Consider the following 13,300-nt stretch of genomic DNA (forward strand, 5'->3'; position numbering starts at 1 on the left):
TATAAAGTTTGCCTTTGGTTAAAAAAGACGCCGCAAATCGTACCCAAACGCCGACTCTTTTATTGCTCCCTAATTATTTCTCCAAATCACTTCTCTTCTCTAAAAGCTTTTCTCTAAAATTTCTATCAGATCCCCCCCCCCCCCCCCCCCCTCAAACTCAAGGAAAAGCTCCTTATTTATAGTCTCCTCCAATCATCTAGGACCCTATGATCGAATGCTTACGATCAAACGGTGGAACTGTAAAACCTAAATATTATTACTCATTTTGAAAAATATTATTCCCATTTTATAAATTCATTGGATATTCATACCAAAAATGCAAAGTATTTCATTTAAGCCTAGGATCTTAGTTTGAAGGAAAGACTTGGAACAAAGGAACCTTCTATCTAAAGAATGTCGACATTTTGTGGTGGACGCTTAACTTACGAGGCTTGCATTAAACAACGGACTTGAACTTGGTGGACTCGGTGGACGTCTAATCTAATGCGGAGAACTTGGTGGACTGCTAACTCAAGTTTTGGTGCATAGGAAATGAACGGACTTTGGGTAGGTATAGGCAGTAGACATTTGTTTGGGCCTTAATGGATTTAAGGTAGTTGCCACTAAATTTTGGGCTTGGTTTTAAAGTGGGCTCAAATTTAGCTCGGATATAGGCTTACTACACACTGCAATAACATTTTGGGCTTAACACCTTAGACCATTTCGGATACGATTTCGCGGCGTGCTTATGCAAAAGCGGGAAGTGAAAAATACTAGGACCCCCTTATTATATGGGTTCAACATATAGAAGCCCCACAAAATGGATCTTTCACTATCAACTCCATACTTTCACTTTTTGATATTTCTAGGCCCATAACTTTTAATTATCGGGCTTACCAATAAAAATTTTAGATCTGGAATTTTTATATTACCTAAAGTACCCATTTATAAGCAAAAGTCACTGGAGATATTTTCATTTTCAATTTTTATTTCTCTTTCCCTCTCTCCGGAGAAAAACTTCTCTCTCTCTCTCTTTCATTCTCCCTAACCCTCTCGATCGAGCTCTCCAATGAAGAAACAACTCCTCCAAAATAGCAGAAATGAAGAAGCAAATAAGTCATCTTCATTTATCGGTCTCCAAGATCTGATAACACACTAAGATTTGGGGTTTACAAATGATTTCAGTTCATAAACCACATAAATTGAAGAAAGAGATTTGATAAGACCGTAAAAGAAAGTAAAAAGGGCGATAAACTTGAAATTGAGGTAGTTATATGGTTTTTATTACATTTTTGTTTCATTCGATTTAGGCTTTCATTTTAATTCCGGTTGTTTCTTCCATCAGATCTTGAATTCGCAATAATATATTGAAGATTTTTCAGATCTATATTATATCGATTATTCAAATCATAGTCGGAGCTTAGATCTATTGTGTATCATCTTAATCTCTCTTTTGAGATGGAAATTTCGAGAAAATTTCAATTAATTTCTTTCTAGGGTTCTTGAGTGAGATTTAACTTATCTCTGAATCTGTAATTATTATTGAAAGATAAGTTCATATTTGAACTCAGGATACTTTATTTTTATTACCCCTTCAATCGATTTAATTTTGGTCAACTTTTGATTTTCTATCTAATTTAACCCTCTATATGTTCAAATGAAATTTGTTTAAGTTATGCGCAAGTTAAGAATACTAATTTGTTTTTATTTTAGCTTGACGTTATGCAGCCTTCTCACCATTCACTGTGATCAAGAAGAAGCTCGTTAAAAAGATGGGACAAAACAAACTCATCATTGACTGGACTGTATGAAAGATGATACAATAGGTTTGTTTTTTCATTTCTCTTCCACTCACATTTTTAGTGGATGATGGTCAATTTTTAGTGGATGGTGTAGTACGTGAACTTTACTTTTTGGCTAGTGTGTCTGATGTGAATTAGCTTCTGTAGTATTTCTTGAACTTTGCTGTTGTGAGAATGAATTAGTTATATTTTTGTAGTTATGGAGTTGATTAAGCATGCATAAGTAGTTGCACTGTTAGTGGTATGATTGACAGAATAATATTTTGGATTTTAAGTGATTAAGAAGTGATATGTAGTTAAGTTGTTAGCGATTTCACTGAATTAAATCAACTCAGTTGGGTTTCAGGAATCTGTTGTTATAAGATTTTGTTGGTGGTGTTATGTGTTGGATTGTTAGAGCTAATGAGAGTGGTATGTGGATTGCTAGATCATCATTTCCTTAGCATTTTAGTTGTTTACGTTTACGTTTCTATTTTTTACATATGAATTGTAGGATAATTGGATGTGTAGCTGCTAGTTACACATTATAATTGGATGTATAGTTGTTTAATTTGTGTTGTGTATCCCATAATTAGTACACCAGTCATAACATGATAATCCATCGTTACACTAGTCAGATGCAATATAATCTGCGGTGTTTGTTTGGTTTGAAACTGAATGATGAGTTTCATTCATTATAATTTACTAATTATATGCTGTGTAACTCGTAGTTACACAACTCAGATGCATGTATAGCCCCAAGTTACACTATTCAGTTGCTCGGTAACTCATAGTTACACATTAAGTTGGATGACACTGTAAAAGAACCCAATCAACTGTTGATATCAGAGAAAGATATCCCTCAGGAAACCTTGGAGAAAGGTAAATAGTAAACAATGTTCATTTCCAAATTTTTTTGGCATTGGTTCATGTGTGTCTGTTGTATTGATTTATTGTATTTGTTATCAAATGTCAATTGCAGGGAATACAAAATCCTGAATATATTGGAGTTTGATAACAAAAGAAAGCTAATTGTGCAAGATGAGGATATGAAAATTCTTCTTTGTGAAAAGGTGAAGGCAGGTATGATACAATTATATGTCCATCTCTCTGCTTAAACATCATATGCAGGCATCTTAAAAATTAATTGGTTAGAGGAATACCTAACTAATCATGATTGGATATTTTGATGTGTATAAATTTAAGGTACACTAGCCAAAGTGAAACTAGATTTAAGGTATGATGCATGTGTAATTGCGAGTACTTTAGCCATTTTTGGTGTGTATCCCTTAATTAGTACACCAGTCACACATGTGTAATTCCTAGTTACACTAGTCAGATGCACGTGTAACTCATAATTACAAAATCAGATGCATGTGTAACTTCTAATTACACTTTTCATATGCATGTGTAACTCGTAATTACACATGCTAAAACGAAAAAACCTTGCAAGGAAAGATTACATGGGTACACAAGCTTTTTTATGGATGTGTAACTGCTGATTAAATTTATGCATTCCTAGAAAGAGATTCATTGATTTTGGTAAATTCACTAGATCTCCAAACACAAATGTTGGTTAGGTAGTTATGATATTTGTTTCACTGTTCGATTTTTATTAATTTGTTTGTATCATATGTGTGTCAGCTGTGTGAGGAAGGAGATTGGAGATGAGATTGATCGAGAGACAGGACGTGGCAATGGAATTTCTAGTTTTCTATTCATCTTAGTATTTATCTCCGAAATGGTAAGATTATCTCGTGTAAAGTGGTGCCTTAAGTTGAATACCTAAAATGATTACGAGTTTGTAGATGTTGCTTCTTTGGTCATCTGGCTCATCTTTCTGTTGTTTTTTTGAACCTTCGAGTGTGAATTTGACCCTGATGGATCTTCCTGGATTGACGAAAGTTGCCATTGGTAAGTTTCAGTTAAATTTTCTTTAAGTGTTCAGTTAGTGGTGGTGTTTTTGTATGAAGCTGAGAGGTTTGGTATGGATGTTAGAGCTGTGTTAGACATTGTAAGTTGGATCTACTTTACATTCTGCTTGTCTTAGTGGTGGTGTTTTAGTATGGATGTGTAATTTTTAGTTACACAAGCTAAATAGATGTGTAAATTTCAGTTACACATGCTAATTCGATGTGTAACTTCTAGTTACACAAACTAAATAGATGTGTAATTTCTAGTTACACATGCTAATTAGATGTGTAACCTTTACTTACACATACTTTGCTTTAGGTAACTTAGGCTTGCAAGTTCATGATAAATGGCATATTCCATATGCAGGTGTAACTCCTAGTTACACAAGCCATATGCATGTGTATCTCCTAGTTACACATGTTATATGCATGTGTAACTCTCAGTTACACAATTCAGATGCATGTGTAACTACTAGTTACTCTAGTCAGATGCTTGTGAAACTGAATATACATTGTTGTATGTACTGTTCATTTTGATCTTATAAATACTGATTGCTTGTTGTTATATTTCAGGTTTCAGATAACTTCATAAAAGCTAATTGCTTAAACGTGGTAATGATCTCGCTGGAACTGGAGTTGACGCTGAATACACAAGTCAGATGCATGTGTAACTCTCAATTACACTAGATAGACACATATGTAACTCTCAATTACACTAGACAGATGTGTGTAAATTCTAGTTACACATGCTAAAAAATTGTTGTAAATGAATATTAAAGTAATACATGTATTTTTTTTTTGTGTTTTCTTTTTGATGTCTATTTTCTGCGTATATATACAAGTGTAACTTTGCATTACACATATGATAAGGATGTGTAACTTCTGGTTACACATGCCATATGCATGTGTAACTTCTGTTTACACCTTCGCACTGTATTTTAATAATTTCGGGCCTAGATTTAATAATTTTGGGCCTAGATTTAAATTTTATTTAATTATGGGCTTGACAATATGCATAAGGGTATCAAGGTCTTTTAAAAACTCGGGGCCTAGATTTAAATTTTTTTTAATTAAGGGCCTCATATTATGGGTTATCCATGGGTTGGGCCTGAGCCTAATTTCCCCAAGCGGGAATGTTATAAACGCCCCTACTATCCATGGATCTTTCAAAGATACCCTTATGCATCATGTATATACCCCTCAATATTTTGAAAGAAACAAATTTTGTTCGTACTCCCATAAGAGCGTCCACAGTGGTGCGAGTATAACTAAAGACCAAAGACTAAAAAAAAAAGACCAAATTTGGGTTTAGTCCGTCATGTGACGTAGTGGGAAAAGAGTATATTTGGTCGCGCGTTGATAAACATTACGCCTGGGATCAGGCGTTGGTAAAGATAACGCCCGAGTGGGGCGTTGGTAAAGATAACGCGCGAGTGGGGCGTTGGTATAGTATACGCTTCACAAACAGAAAAAAAAAAAAGAAAAAAAAGAATGGGGCGAGGTATAAAGCCCGCCCCATGCAACATTCATAAATTGTGAAAGTGGGGCGTTAAGTATATGAACGCACCATTTCGCGCGGAGATTATACCAACGCCCCATTTCGCGCGGAGATTATATCAACGCCCCATCGGGCGTACATTATATCAACGCCCCGTTTCAAGCGTACATTATATCAACGCCCGATGTGTAGCGGACATTATATCAATGCCCGATGAATGGCGGAGATTATATCAACGCCCGATGTGTAGTGGACATTATATCAACGCCCGATTATATTTGAATTTGGTCTTGATCACAGACCAAATTTGGTCTGAATTTTACTCTTTGATCAAATTTTGATCGATGGTCCGTCCCATTACGCCAGCCCACTCGACTGAAAATTTGGATTTACTCGTCGAGTGCAGTTGCTCTAAGTGCCCTTTATGTACTCTTTTCGCTCTCTCCTCTTCTTCACGAACAGATGATTTTAGGGTAAAAAATTTCACTATAACCTCCACTAATCCAACCAGCGATACTACACCACCGTAAATACCATCACCAGATCCAGCACCCACCGATGCCACCTCCGTCGCCGCCATCGTCATCTCTATCTTCTATCATCAGAAAAAAAACACACGATCAAAACGAACTCCACCAACACGATCTCCATCGCCACCATCACCATCTCCACCACCACGAAAAGTCAATTTTACCAAATCCCACCACCACCACTACCAGAACAACAATATCTTCTTATTACCATCGTCATCATCACCGCACTCAACTCCAATATGTTGAGAGATATCATTTTCGGATTCGATTTCTCAATATTCCGGTAAGAAAATTTAATAATATAAGCTGTTAGATATGGTTTCTGCTTCTATGTATCTTTATCATTTTGTTTTAGGTTTTGATTTTTGTCCCAATTTTTAAGTCTTCACTAATTTTGTGGTTGTTAGATTTGAATGGGAATTGGAGGTTTTAAGTTAATATATTAGGCATCAGTGCTACTGGGATATAGTAATCTTTCCCTATTTACTGTATAATCATCTTGATTTTTTGCATTTCTTAATTTTAATTCTACTGGCAACATATATAGTGTATTTGATTATGTCAATGATGTTAATTAGTGGTGCTTGTGGTAGGTGTTTGTTGTCGCAGTGGTGGTGGTAGTGGATGTTGGAGTGGAGGTTGAGGTAGCCGCTGCAGTGGTGGATGTTGCATCAGTTGTGTTGGTGGTTGTTAGTGTGGTGGTGGTGGTGGTTGTTGTTGGTGTGGTAGTGGTGGATGATGTTGTAGTATGGTAGTGGTTACATCATTGGTGTTGGTAGTGGTTGTGGAGGTGGTGATGGTGGTTTTTGTTGTCTGAATTTCGAAGTCAGTCAGTGATGGATAGGACTTGGGTAATAGAAATTGCAGCCAATGAGTGCCTAAATCTAGAAGTTCAGCGAACCAAACTTGGTTGTGGCGGCTGTGTAAATATGAGAGGTGGAATCAAGTCCCATAATCTGTTGGAAGGGTCTATGTTGGCTGGAGTAACTCGTGGCGATGGCGAGATCTTTGCATTTCAATTCTGAAAGAATGATTCTGAATTAGTAATTAATTTGGTGTGTACAAAATGGAGAGAGTTTGCTGTGGCTGGTGCTCAGAAGTTCAAGGTGTTGTGGTCGGAGTTTGCTAATGTGGTTGAGCTGATTTTATTCGTGGAGGAAGGTAAGCAGAAAAGATGGAGAAGGTTGTATGTTATTTGAATCAATGGTGGAGATGGACTGGCTCAAGTCTAGTTAGCTTTTGGTTCCTACAAAGTGGCTAGAGCTCGCAGGATTTCTGTAATACCAAACTGCTGAGGTCAGTATTATGAGAAGCTGGTGGCTCGTTGTTGTACGATATTGATTGAATGTGGGATATTGGCTTGACTGGATGTAGATGGACAGTGGACGAAGGTGTTGTGCAGAGAATGTAAAGCGGCTAGTGGTGTTGAACCGATGAAGTAATTGACAAATGAAGTTGCGAGAAGTTAAGATGTATGTGTTGGCTTAATTGTATTCGACGAAACTGTGTTCGAGCGAGACGAGGCATTTGGGTCTGAACTGATTGCTAGATACATGTTGATGGTGCAATTTTGGTACTGTAGGTGTGCTTCGCCTTTTATTTGTCTATCAAATATCAATTGAAAGTTTCCATTTTTCATACTATCGCCTTTTGGTACTGCAATTTTGGTACTGCTTCAAATGATTGAGGGAAGATCCCTTACTGCCCGAGAGCTTTCTTTTTTCTTTGAAAAACTAAATATTTCTGCATTTTGACATCTCTTATTAGTAACTTCTTGACAGCTTTTTAAGGATACCTAATTTTCATTTTGGTGCTTTTTAACCTGATAATTGTACTTTAATCTGCAAGGCATTTTTGGAGCTGCATCCAGGGGCAATCAATAGCATCCGAGCAAGTCTCACTTAGACATTGGTATTCTTTTAACTCTAGTTGATAAGTTTTACAATTTTATGTCTATCGGATGTGATTTTGATATGTTGTTTTGTATTGACGAATCTATGGTGCAATGGTAGCACAACTGACTATATGTCAGAAAATGTGTGTTCGATTCACGCTAGGTTCACTTATTTGTGTATAATTTTCTTTGGAGACAACTTGTGCTAGTTTTTTCCATATCTGGAGACAACTTGGGCTAGTTGCTTTCACTTTTGAAGACAACCTTGGGCTAGTTGCCTCCATATTTGGATACAACTTGGGCTAGTTGCTTTCACTTTTGAAGAAAACTTAGAACTAATTGCCTCATATTCGGAGTCAACTTGAGTTAGTTGTCTCCATTTGTTTTAGCAACTTGAGTTAGTTGTCTCCATTCTATTGGAGACAACTTGTCCTAGTTGCCTCCATGTTCGAAGCAACTCGAGCTAGTTGTGTAGGATCAGAATCTCGCAACGATAATATCTCAGCGAAATTATCAACAACACAACAGCATCGCAGAACAATTTCAGAAATGATACGATAAACGACGTCAGTTAGGATCACGAGAAAGATGTGATAGTCCTGAGAAAATTAGAGAGCTTGCGAAATTAACATTTGTAAGGTTGCGAGAATGTCGCAGACCATACCCGAAAATAAAGGACAGATTAGCTGTCATCCACTATGTATTTCCTTATAAATAGTCGTTCAAGTTGTAAAGAGAGAGATCTATTTTGAGCAAGAAACAAGTAAATAGGAGAGAGAAAGTCTAGAGCAGAGGTGACTCCTTATTTCTTTATCTTTTCTTGTAAGAACATTCAAAGATTGATCAATAAAATTAAGAGTGTAAACCTAAAAAATGAGTTGATTAATAATGAAATCATATGAGGGGTGTAGTGTAGGATTTCCTGCAACTACATAATGGCGCTAGAAACAGGGAAAATTTAGAACTTATTGAAGATTATTCTAGAAAAAGCTGAAAATTAATATTGAGATTTGTGAAAATTTAGAGTGATTGATTAAGAATTTTCCATAATTTCTTGCAATATTGTTAACATTGAAGAAATTGGTAGAAGAAGAAATACATCCGAACAACCGACTACTGTTAGAAGAAGCAAGAGAATTGTTGGGAGAGAAAGAAGTGAAATGGGAGAATCTACTAGAATGAGAAGTAATAGAGAAAATCAAATTCAACCACCAATTCAACAAGCACTAGTTCAAGGGAGGAATACAGATTATGATAGGGTGAGTATACACACCTGGCAATCAAATTCAGCAGAAGAAGTAGAAGAAGAACAACAAAACAGAAATTATAGACAGGAAAAGAGAAATCAAGAAGCAGATGAAGGAATAATTCATGGAGATGAGGAAATTGGAGCGTTAGAAACGTTGAGACGAAGAATACATGAAGAAAGAAGAGCTGAGGCAGAAGAACGTGCAAATCTAACAAGGCAAAATCACGAATTAAGGATGGAGAATATAAGACTACAGAATAAAAGATCGAGAAGTATTACAAAATCATATTCAAGATCGACTAGAAGAGAAATGAGGCGGAACTCACCCACAATCAATGCTGGAAACAATATTCAAGAAGAAATATCAAATCCTAATAAAGAATATCGCGAAAATAGAGAAAGAGCTGATGATCGTTACGTTCCACAAAATCAAACTTTTGATGATGAGCAAAATGGTGGAAATCAAGAGAACGGACAACGTCAGGGACGAAATGATCAAGATAGCGAAGGAAATCGGGAGGGAGGAAGAAGAATTTTACATGAAAGAGAAAATCAAAGAAATCAACAGACAATTGAAGAAGAAATTGAAAGACATTATGCTGAACAAGCACGTTTGATCTGCGAACGTGAAAGATTGAGAGCGGAAATGGAAGAACAAGAGCTTCAGAAGACAATTCGCCAGAACAATCACGACAATCGAGAAAGAAGGTGTACACAAAACCGGAATAACGGTAATCTCAATGAGGAGTATGATAGAGTACAGAGAATGGCTGAAAGACAGCGAATGGAATTGGTAAGAAATGAACAAAATCATGGAGGGGAAAATGAAAGGCATCATCATATGCAAATTCAAGATAGAGATGAGGAAGAGAATCGCAGAAGAAGATGAGATGAGGATAATGAAGAAGAAATGCAAAATTTCGCGAGAGAAGATAGATATGAACGCAGAAGAAGAGAGGCGAAATTAAAAAGACCAATGGATCAAGATTCAGGTGTAAATAAACAAATCTTGAAAGAATTAGAAGAAATGAAAGGAATGCTTAATAATAGAGGAGAAGTAGGCAGAAGACAATTGGACGAAGCAATAAAAGAAGCTGCGAAAACTCCATTTACAAGGGAAGTACAATTAGGAGGAATACCACCGAAATGCAATTTTCCCGCATTAACCAGCATTTTTGATGGAACAACTTGTGCAATTCAACACATTAAAGCCTATGTGAGGTGCATGTTACAATGGGAAAATCATGATGTCGTATTGTGCAAATATTTCGCATCCAGCTTAACAGGAGAGGCGTTAAAATGGTTTGAAGGTCTACCAAAAAACACAATAACATCCTTCAATCATTTGCAGACTACATTCTTGGGGGCATATATAAGTAATAATTCCTCGCGACCTGGTATAGAAGATGTGTTTGGATTAAAACAAAGGATTGGCGAAAGTTTGAAGCACCTGACTAAAAGATGGAGAACTATGTGTAGCGAAATGGCTGGCCGTGTAGATGAGAGATATCTTATATTATCATTTATCAATGCTATGTTTGCAACAAACCTATTGTATGTCCAAATTTTCAGAGTCAAGAATACGATCACAATGACTGAATTGCGAGAACTTCAAGAAGAATACATTGCTCTAGAGGAAAGGAAAAATGAAATGGAATCATATCCAGTTGCGAACACCAGCTCACAAACAACGAATGCAAGCTTATTACCCAAGCTAATAAACACAGTAGCGAATACTTCGCAAGTACAACAAGAGAAGGTGACGAGTAACAATCAACAGAAACTGGTGGCTATGGGAAGCCGAGATCAAGAAGAGTATGAAAGAGAAAGAAATTTCTACAATCGTGGTGGAAATAACAATATTTAAAGACTCGATCAACCACAAGAAACTTATGGAAGTCAAAGACAAAACTATAATAGAGGACAAGGAGGTCACAAGGTAGTATGGGAAGAAATCAAGATGCCACCTCTAAATGCAAGTGTGGAGAAGATATGGGTAGCTATAATCTTGATGGAAAATATACCAACACCATGGAACATGGGAACGGAACCACCTCCAAACCACAGAAGCCATGAGTTTTGTTCTTATCATCATTTTCATGGACATACAACAAATGATTGCAGAAATGTAAAAAGAATTATTTTGAGAATGATAGATCAAGGAAAACTAAACGACTTTCCGGTAGGGCATCCACAATCTCAACCACTGCCACCACCACCAGAGCATCACAAAGTGAATACGATGAAAAAGAAGGAAACATTCTTCATAGAAGTTGGTGCAAAAGCAAAAAATCTTTTCTGTCACTCTATCGTACATTCATATAAGACAATTGAAGATTTTCATGATAATGTTTTGAGTAGAGTGTTCGCAAGAGATAATGATGGAAGAGAAATTATGAATATTGCGAAAATCTCGCCACTAGAGGAATGGCAGAAACAGATCATTTCTTTTACCGCAGAAGAAATTCCGGAAGGAGAAGAGGTGCATGACAATCCATTGGTAGTAAAATTTGAAATTAATCCAAAACCGAAAGAAGATGAGGATGATGAAGCTGAAGATTCATGGGCAATTAATAGAATTCTAATCGATACTGGAAGATCTGTGAACATTTTATTTTATCATACTTATAAAACCATGGGTGGAAGAGATGATGATCTTATACCATTAAAACCATATAAGATATATGGTTTTAATGGTACTGCTAACAAGCCTAAAGGGGAGGTTACTATGCGAATTCCATTCAAAGGAATATCTTCCGAAATCTTATTTTGTGTCGTTGATGTAGAATCACCCTACAATGAGTTGATTGGTCGACCTTGTCTACATGAGATTCTAGGTGTAGCTTCAACTTTCCACCAGTGTATCAAATTCCCTCACCCCAGTGGTGTAGGAATCATAAAGGGAGATTGGGTTGAAGGAAAGAGGTGTTACGAAACTGAGATAAAATCTTGCGAAGGAAGAGCAAACAAGAAGGAAAACTGGCGACACAAAATCAAAGATACACGAAGAAGTGAGAGGTTGATGGTGGATGCAATCGAAAGGAAAGGAGAAGAGATGTTGCGAAACTAATGCTAGCTCAGAATAAAAATGATGAACATACCACTACCAAAGAAGCAGTAGCAGAAAATAATAAAAAAACAGAGGATGACAAAGGTAATAAAAACAAGAAATGTATGAATGATTAAGTTGTTGTGATACTCTCGCAATAAGTAAAATTCTCAAAAATACATTTGATTGAATGGCAAAATTGAGATTGCGAAATTCAGATACAATATGATGATTTGCGAGATCCTCGCAGAGATAATGAATTTTACAGAAGACAATCAGAGAAAAATGACAAAAAAGAAAGCGGCAAACCTTTATGGCGTACACCCTAGTTTGCGAATGCAATTTCGCAAGAGGCAAATGTAAGACCTAAAGTACGTCATATAAGGGGGTACCTGTTGCATGGCTCAGGGAAAGGCTACACCGCCACCGGAACCTGAGTCATGGAGATTTGGGGTCAATAAAACCCATCCGGGAGAGGCACCTTGGATTCTCAGCTTAAGCATATGACTTAGGTTGGGCGACTAAGGTAATAAGGACTCTCCCAAGGAGTGCAGATCTGATCAAGGCGTCGAGGTACACGGTTGAGTCAAGAGTGTCAGGGCGTTTGAAGCGTACCTTGCCATTCTTGACAAGTCTTGGATTATACTGCACTCGGCCTGAAAAAAACCCCACTTAGGGTGCAGTCTCGTAACCATAAGCCCTATAGGTAAAAGGGATAAGAGGCTGCGAAAACAACTGTTTTTTGTTAAGACTGGATGGGAGGAGCTAACCTTGTATGGTATACGTACGCCTCCTTGAAGGGGAAACCAGGGGGGAGATAAGGGCGGAACCCTCCATTAGGGAGCTGATAAGTGTCTTAAGACGCAAATGTCATGAGACTTTTTATTCACAAGGATATTAAGGATTTTTATATTTGTGCAACAATCCTGAAGAGGCAATAATACAAAAGAAAAGGATAATACGAGATCAATGGGTTTTCGCATGAAAGTGCGAAGACGTCCTGTGATTTCGTCGCAAGACGGCAATGTCATGGGGCTTCATTTTCGCAAGAATATTTAGGCCTGTCATATTGTCGCAACATTCCTGAAGAGGCCATAATACAAAAGAAAAAGTTAAGGCAAGATCAATGGGTTTTTGCATGAAAGTGCAAGGACGTCCTGCGATTTTGTCTCAATGACAAGAGGTGGCGTAATAAGACCTTTAATTAGGAAGGCAAAATAAGACCACACAGGAATGAGATTTTGAAAAGAATCAAAATACATTTCGCATAAGATTGCGAAGTTATACATAATTAACTGCGAAATTGAGGCATAAAATAAGAAATTTTTTATGAAATCTCTCATTTGGATTCAAATAACAGAGGCAAGTATGGGAATGAATGAAATTAGAAAATGTTATTTGTCT

At 36.9% G+C, this 13,300-nt stretch overlaps 1 long non-coding RNA gene across 2 annotated transcripts; it reads left to right on the forward strand.

The window, feature by feature from the left end:
- Nucleotides 1–5,638: 5,638 nt before the first annotated feature.
- On the forward strand, nt 5,639–7,792 carry LOC113318972. 2 transcript variants are annotated; one of them, XR_003344981.1, is made up of 3 exons: nt 5,639–5,987; nt 6,298–7,286; nt 7,553–7,792. It is a non-coding gene; the product is annotated as an uncharacterized LOC113318972 (long non-coding RNA). The 2 variants fall into 2 exon arrangements; XR_003344980.1 differs by lacking the exon at nt 7,553–7,792 and having other exon boundaries at nt 6,298–7,509.
- Nucleotides 7,793–13,300: the final 5,508 nt, after the last annotated feature.

This window comes from Papaver somniferum, chromosome 10 (genome assembly GCF_003573695.1).
Source record: "Papaver somniferum cultivar HN1 chromosome 10, ASM357369v1, whole genome shotgun sequence".
In the NCBI taxonomy this organism is placed as follows: Eukaryota; Viridiplantae; Streptophyta; class Magnoliopsida; order Ranunculales; family Papaveraceae; genus Papaver; species Papaver somniferum.